The following is an 8,242-nucleotide window of genomic DNA, read 5'->3' on the forward strand; positions in this document are numbered from 1 at the left end:
CGGATGATGTCTTGTCTTTTCATCGATCCTCAAAAAAGCACTCCATATCTTCACGAGTGATGAAACTTGCAGATTCCATTGCTGGAGAGTCATCTGCAGCTTTGCGGAATTCTTCATCATGTACAACATGGATTGGAGAGATTTCAGGATCAGCGGTTGAAGATGTTTCTTTAGCTTTTCATTTCTCGCGCTGAGGATGAGTTCGTTCAGATGCAAGCTTGTCCGTGAGAGTTTTAATATAAACACACGACTGCTTCTGTGTTGCAGCCACGTCAGTCTGAACCTTCATGAGATCAACTACGGTAGGCTGATTTCCTCTGGTTTCTTCAGGAGATCGACTGAAGAGTGGATTGTTGATGGCGCCAGTGCCGTCACTTGCAGGGGTGATCATTGGAGCACCAGTGCTTGGAGGAGGAGTAGTAACATGTGGCATGACATTGCTGGCTGGAGGAGTGGTATTAGCGGTACCGCTGAAGCCTGCAATTTTGAGAGGAGTAGTACTTGTGATTGCAGTATCACTAGAAATTGCGATGTGAGAGTCGGGTGTTGAACCTGGATTGGTAAATGAACCGGACCTAAGATCAACCATCTTTGTGAGATTGTGAGATTGCAACCGAGAGAATGATCTCCCACTGTGGTCGCCAATCTGTGGATGGGGAAAAACGACTTGCTGTTTTTTACGGAATTGAAGAGTCGTCCGTGTGGAGATTCCGTGAACCGAGCGAAATGTTGAACCTCATACAGATGCACTTCAATAATGGGGTGCTTTAAGTTCTAGAGATCAATCTGTAAGACCCCGGCCTAAACCAAGAACAATGGCCGTTCCAGAGTCAATTCGGTCACAACAGAGGATGGGTTGATCTGTAGGAGGGAAGCTGAGAAATGTGTGAGATCAATGGTGATCTGAGATTGTAGGTATGTTGTGAATTCAGCGTAAGAATGCTCTGAATGATTGAGTTTTGCCCAATTGAGAGTGATTTCTGTGAGTTCGTGTAGACGAAAGATTGTCTGTATGAACTTTGATAAGAAATTGCTCGTTTAAGCGACTGTTGTTCGAATGTTCGAAAACTCATGTCCTTTCAATCAGGATTCAGAGACATTTTATAATGCCGGAGTTGAAAACACCATGATCCCATGAAGTGTGACAGTTGCTGGAATCAGAGAGTGGGAAGTGGGAAATCGTGTTTAAAACCAATTACTCATCGTGCGGAGACTTGGTTAACTTTCCACCCACTACTTTGCTGACTCTTCCAACTGATTGTACGACTCGCTTACATTCTCATCGTGGGTGAACACACGTGTCGTAGACCGCCAGACCAAAACCCTAATTAATATCCCCCCATGTGACACGATTGAAATCTCGTGATTGTGGGACGATGAGTCCATGTAGTGCTGAGTTGAACATGATTAGCAAATGTTCTGAAACTCGTGAATTTAATATGTCTTCTGAGACGAGGATCATTATAACCTAAGACGAGCAAACTGCGTTTCTGAATTGTTGAATATTGATAGTTGAACCAATATTCTTTTGATCTGAGCAAATATTGCTAGTCTGAGCGAATATTGTCAGTTTGAGTGAATATTGCCGGTTTGAGCGAATATTGCTAGTTTGAGCAAATATTGCTCGTTTGATGAATTATTGGTAGCAGGACCAAATAAAATATTAATTTAAATTACTGACTGCTGGGTCGAGCAAAATAAATGAGAATGTTGATCATGGAATCAACATAAAATTATCAGTGTTGAATCTGCTCAGAATCACGTTTCTGTAAAGCTCTGGATTCAAAACCCTAATTTTACCGAAATGATGATTTATTGCAAATCAACACAGGACCGGCTACATGGGATGACGGGTTCACCATATAACGCCCAGATGCTCAAATAAGCAAAAATACCAAAGTCTCTTGAGGACCAGTTGGTGAAATCATGATTAAATGCTGGTTTAACCATTTATTAAAATAATGCTCGTGTGAGCGATAAATAATAAAATCTGGTGTAGAAAATATGAGGGACCCGCCAAGAGGTCATGGGACCGGCTCCTGGTGGTCGTGGGACCAATAGATGTCGTTTGAGCAAACTTCCGATTGTTTGGAAAGAGTTCGAACCTAATATGAGCAACTGAGCAAATTAGGTTAAAATCATTAAAACATGCGGGACCAGCTGTTTGCAAGCCTCAGGGTCACCCTTGGTCGGTCAAGGGGATGTGCCTGTGTCACCATGATGTCCGTGCTTCAGTCCTGAGAATTTGATATTTTCTGGTGCACGTTTGAGCAACATTTGGAGAAAATATGCAAAATCCATGGTTTTGCTGAAACTGGGAAAAGTACATGAGATGATGTAAATAATAAATAAAACATGGGATTTCAAGGTGTGGGACCGGCACGGCTAGGGCATTGCCAGCCGGATGACAGACGTGGTCCCACATGCTTATCCCAGTTTTATGTGATTTTATGTGTTTTCTCTGATTTGAGGAAAATTTCATGAAACTGGAGTGTTTGGTGAAATTAGGGAACTCTCATGAGAGATAAAATAATAATAAAATAGGAAATGGGAGTGTGGGACCGGCATGGCAAAGGCATGGCCGGCCGGCCAATGAGCACGAGTCCCAAGCCACTCTTCCCAATTTTATGTAGTTTTGATGATTTTAGCTAACTTTCATAAAATCAAAAGGATTTGTTGAAAATCAAGATATTTTGTTGAAATCAGGGAGTTTTCATGAAATCAGGAAACAAAACACCAAATAATAATAATATAATAATGGCATGTGGGACCGGCTAGAGCATGGTCGGCCGGCTAGAGCCCGGTCCACAAATTTTCTCTAATTTTTGATAATTTGATAAAATTATGTGCTTTTAGAGAAAATACATGAAATTATGTAATTTTATGGAAAATTCATGAAATCAAGGGAATTTTCATAATTTAAGAGGAAATAATAAAATTATGGGGACGTGAGGTGTGGGACCGGCCACGGCCAACGCATGGCCGGCTGGTGTTCGGTCCCGCAACACCTTTCCCTAATTTTATTATTTTTGATAAAATCATGTGATTTTAGAGAAAATACATGAAATTAGGTAATATGGAAAATTCATGAAATCAAGAGAATTTTCATAATTTAAGAGGAAATAATAAAATAATAAGGACGTGAGGTGTGGGACCGGCCAAGGCATGGCCGGCTGGTGCTCGGTCCCGCAACACCTTTCCCTAATTTTATTATTTTTAATAAAATCATGTGATTTTAGAAGAAATACATGAAATTAGGTAATTTTATGGAAAATTCATGAAATCAAGGGAATTTTCATAATTTAAGAGGAAAATAAAAAAATAATGGGTACGTGAGGTGTGGGACCGGCCACGACCAAGGCATGGCCGTCTCGTGTTCGGTCCCGCAACACCTTTCCCTAATTTTATTATTTTTGATAAAATCATGTGATTTTAGAGGAAATACATGAAATTAGGTAATTTTATGGAAAATTCATGAAATCAAGAGAATTTTCATAATTTAAGAGGAAATAATAAAATAATGGGAACGTGAGATGTGGGACCGGCCACGGCCAAGGCATGGCCGGCTGGTGCTCGGTCCCGCAACACCTTTCCCTAATTTTATTGTTTTTGATAAAATCATGTGATTTTAGAGGAAATACATGAAATTAGGTAGTTTTATGGAAAATTCATGAAATCAAGGGAATTTTCATAATTTAAGAGGAAAATAATAAAATAATGGGGACGTGAGGTGTGGGACCGGCCACGGCCAAGGCACGGCCGGCTGGTGCTCGGTCCCGCAACACCTTTCCCTAATTTTATTATTTTTGATAAAATCATGTGATTTTAGAGGAAATACATGAAATTAGGTAATTTTCATGATTTTAGGGAAAATTATGATAAAATATGAAATTGGACGCGGAACTGGTCACGGCATGACCGGCCGGTTGGTGAGCGCAGTCCCCTGGCACCCCTGCTAATATTTTATTATTTTTCCTTCCTATTTTGCATAAGTTCCTCATTCATTCGTATCTTTTGAAATGCTCCTTTGTGCATTCAAAATGTTGGTCTGTGCATCGTTTGTCAGTGCTTATTTGATGCTTAGACGCCTGTCTCGTTGAGTATTTATCACTAACCCGTGGAATTCTGCTGGGAAGAACCACGAATTGAAGTGACGAAATATAACGAAGAATCGTAGAATATTGCTGGATATTCAGGCGATTAATTGACGATTCATAGATTATTGCTGGACATTCAGGTGATGGCTCATAGAATATTGCTGGATATTTAGACGATTTAAGATAATTAATTGCCGGCTCTATACTAGAAGGGCTTCCTGTCTAGGAGCATTAAATATCTGAGGGTTGAGCAATATGAACTTGTTGGAGTATCATATTCCTCTTGCATAGTCGGGGAAAATTGGATTACATCCCGAAGACGTTGTCGCTCTATACTAGCAGGCATGCTGTCTAGAAGCCGCCCAATCTTTCAATTCTACACAGTACGAGATGTGTCGTGGTTTCAGCTGAGAGACTACACATATAAATCTAATTTCTCCATCAGAGGTGGCATGAGCTTTCATGCATAGAGACATGAGTCTCGATACTCATCCGATTGTCGGATCTGGAGTAATTACTGAAATTGCTCAGTATTCATGGGATATGTCGTGGTCTCAGCGGAGAGACTACACATCTACATGTACTCTGAGAGACAGCCTTCTCAGTCAGAGATTTATGGCATGAGCTTTCATGTTTTAATGAGAGACATGAGCCTCAATACTCATCCGGTTGCCGAATCTGGAGTATAGTTTTACAATTCTACCCTTTGTCGAAAATCCACCATCTACACTTCCCTGAGAGACTTTCTCCATCAGAGGTGGCATTAGCTTTCATGCATAGAGACATGGGTCTCGATACTCATCTGATTGCCAGATCCGGAGTAATTACTGAAATTGCTCAGTATTCATGAGATGTGTTGTGGCCTCAGCTGAGAGACTACACATCTACATGTACTCTGAGAGACGGCCTTCTCAGTCAGAGATTTTATGTCATGAGCTTTCATGCTTTGATGAGAGACATGAGCCTCAATACTCATCCGGTTGCCGAATCTGGAGTATAGTTTTACAATTCTACCCTTTGTCGAAAATCCACCATCTACATTAAGTCCCCTGCTTAGTGAGGAACAGTCATGTTCCTCAGTCAGCATTGAATGGTGATTTTCCAGGTACAGACAAAAATAAGTAATTGAACTCGGTCATAAGATAAGATATTACCGGATTTCGACTGAATGAGAAAGCCATGGTTTGAGCGGAAACCTATGTGGCATAATAGAACATCATCCAGTGAACATAAAATGATGTAGAACCGTTGATTCGATGGTGGAACCTTAGTTGGTTTAGGATTCATGGGTCGGGCCCAAAAAGGAAATCCTTAAGGAATTAGATTTTGGAAATAAAATTAGGTATAAAAGGGAATTAATCCCTTTGTTTTTTTTAATTCTTTCATGACCGACCACCATCATCACCTCCTCCCTCTCTTCACGTCGCAGCAGAGAACAAGAATTTTTCCCGCCGGAGTTGCCGCCGCTGTTCGATCACCGTCCGGCCGGCGCCTTCAGGTGAGTCGATTTTTTTTTCAAAGTTTGCTGATTTCATGGGTTTTTCATGCTTTCACCATGTCAAAACTATATACATGTGTATATGTTGATGTGAGTTTTGTAGAAAAACCCTTGTTTTATCAAACGTATGTTCGTTCTATTGTTAGTTTTGAAAACTAATAAAAATCCCTGATTTATGAGAGATTTCTTTATATATGTGGACTTAGGTCCAATGATAAAACTTAGTGTATGATATTTCATGTGAACCAAGATTTTACCTTAATAGATGTGAGCTTTCACAAAACCGAAATAAACCCCGTTTTAGAGGATAATGCTCGTTCGAGGAAAATAGACATATATATTTTTATGTATGTAAATTTATGTCCAGTGATAAAAATTTATTTATGATCTTTCATGAGAATTAGTATTTTATCACAATAGGTGTGAGCTTTCACAAAACTAGCATAAACCTTCGTTTTTTTAATAAAACACTAATACGAAGGAAAATAGATTTTTTTTAATATATATGTAGCCGTGACATATTTTATGTGAAACATGATGACATATTTTATTCACATGGATTTTTTCTTATAAGATAAATTCTGAAAATTTATATGAACAAATTGCATTAATTATTGATTTATAAAATCAAGACATGGGTTTTGAGTAACCTTCAAACTAGACAACTTATTTATGATGAAGTCATGTCTTATTGTAAATTTCATAGTTCAGTTGTGTGAATGTTCACGTTATGAAAATTATGTATATGATTTTATGAGAAAATCATTTTCCATGAACTAATGAAGTTTTGTTCGTTATTGCAGATTTCAAGGAACGAATTGATTTTGTGTGTTAACTCTTGTATTGCAACCACTATTGTTAGTGAAATTGAAAGAGGTAAGATTCAAGAATTACCATTTTGTGGATGAATTTATCTGCATGTCGATAAATCCATGCTCCTGGTTTCAGGAAATGCCGGATTCCAGCAGTCGTAGTTATTCCTCCGATTCTGACGAACATCCCAAAGCTCCCACAGCTAAGTCGAGAGCCAAGGTAATTCGGGATGAGGGAGCAAAGCCCAGCGTACCCTTGAATGAGCGGAGAGTTACTTGCCGAAATCAGGAAAAGAAAAGCCGAAGACGATGAGAAAGATGCTCGTCAGCGCAAAAAGGATCGAAATCCGGCGCAAAATACAGAGAGCTGAGGAAAAACACCAATTATTGGACGGGGTACCCTCTGATTCTGATGCTGATGTTCCTGAAGAAGAAACCACTTGGGGTTTGCCTGATCAATGTACCAGAGAACTCGAAATTCCCATGGAGAAGATTGACACTGAAGCGGAAGCGGAAGAAGATTCAGATTCAAATGATGATTTTTATGCTCATCCAGACGTCACCAATAGTCATGACAGTGATTCCGAAGAAGAGGATTCTGAGAAGGATAGTGATGAAGACTCTGAGAAGGACAGTGATGATGAATCTGACAACTCAGATGGATCTGACGTGTAGCTTTACTTTCGATCTCTTTTTCTTTTTAGTATTTGAATACTCTCAATCTTCGTAGTAGATGTCTTCATTCGAATAATTTTATTGAAGTATTTAGGTCTTTCTTTCGATCGAGAGATTTTATTAACGTGAGTTCTTCTTGATTGAATTAAGCAAACCGAGCCAATCTTCATGCGGAACTCATTGTAATCCCCTTAACTCTTGTGGTTCTTCGTCTTATGAAAATATCCAAACATAAGTTGTATAATACATGGGGCCGTGTGACTTGCCGATCACAATTAACCTTGGTCAGTCCCCAGTGCACTATTTTACTCCGCATCTCCAGTTTGACCTTGTTCAAGACTTAGGGTTTCAGCAAAACTCGTAACTGAATCGGAGATAAGTGCATGCCGTATCTTGTATATATCTTTGTATATTTAGGGTTTATCACTTGCGCCAATATTTCCTCCATTCCTAAGTTAGTTTCATCACAGAAGAAATTTCGATCACCATACCTCTCATATCATGTCTGCTGATAATACTTCTTCTCAAAACGAACTTCAGTCGAAACATGGAGTAGAAGCGCCCACCTTGGTAAGTTGCACATCTTTTCCATATCGTTCAGTTGAGGTTACTGATCGTAGAAGATGATTTGTTGCAGGATAAACAGAAAAATCTTTCTTCTCACAATTCAAGGCCCAAGCGGACTGCTAGAACTCCTTCCCGGTATAGGTCGGATCCTACTGAGACTGGATCATCTGCAAGCAATCTTATAATCCTTGAAATTTTACCGTGTCTAATTCAGGAAAAATTAAACACTTTCCCATTCATCACAGGCGGATGTTCGTGTCGTTGTTGATGCTAGAAAGAGAAGGAGTGGAAAGTCTGTGACTGTGGTCGAGGTTGAAGATAGTAGCAATCAAGCATGTGAAGATTCTGCAGAATCCGTGGAGACAGAAGACAATGTTCATGCCCTTTAATACCCGACAGCTGGGCTCTTGTTTGAAGCTCCATTGATTAACACTTTCCCAGATAATGAGGTGGTTGGTGGATTCGTCATTCCCAAGTTCCATGCACCTCTGTATACTAAGATCTGGAAAAAGTATGGGCATATTGCCACTAAAGAAGTGTGGAAAGGTTTTCTACCCACCCTTCTGACTACAGTTGCAGGGCTGCTACCGATC

The sequence above is a fragment of the Papaver somniferum genome, chromosome 7 (genome assembly GCF_003573695.1).
Source record: "Papaver somniferum cultivar HN1 chromosome 7, ASM357369v1, whole genome shotgun sequence".
Classification (NCBI taxonomy): Eukaryota; Viridiplantae; Streptophyta; class Magnoliopsida; order Ranunculales; family Papaveraceae; genus Papaver; species Papaver somniferum.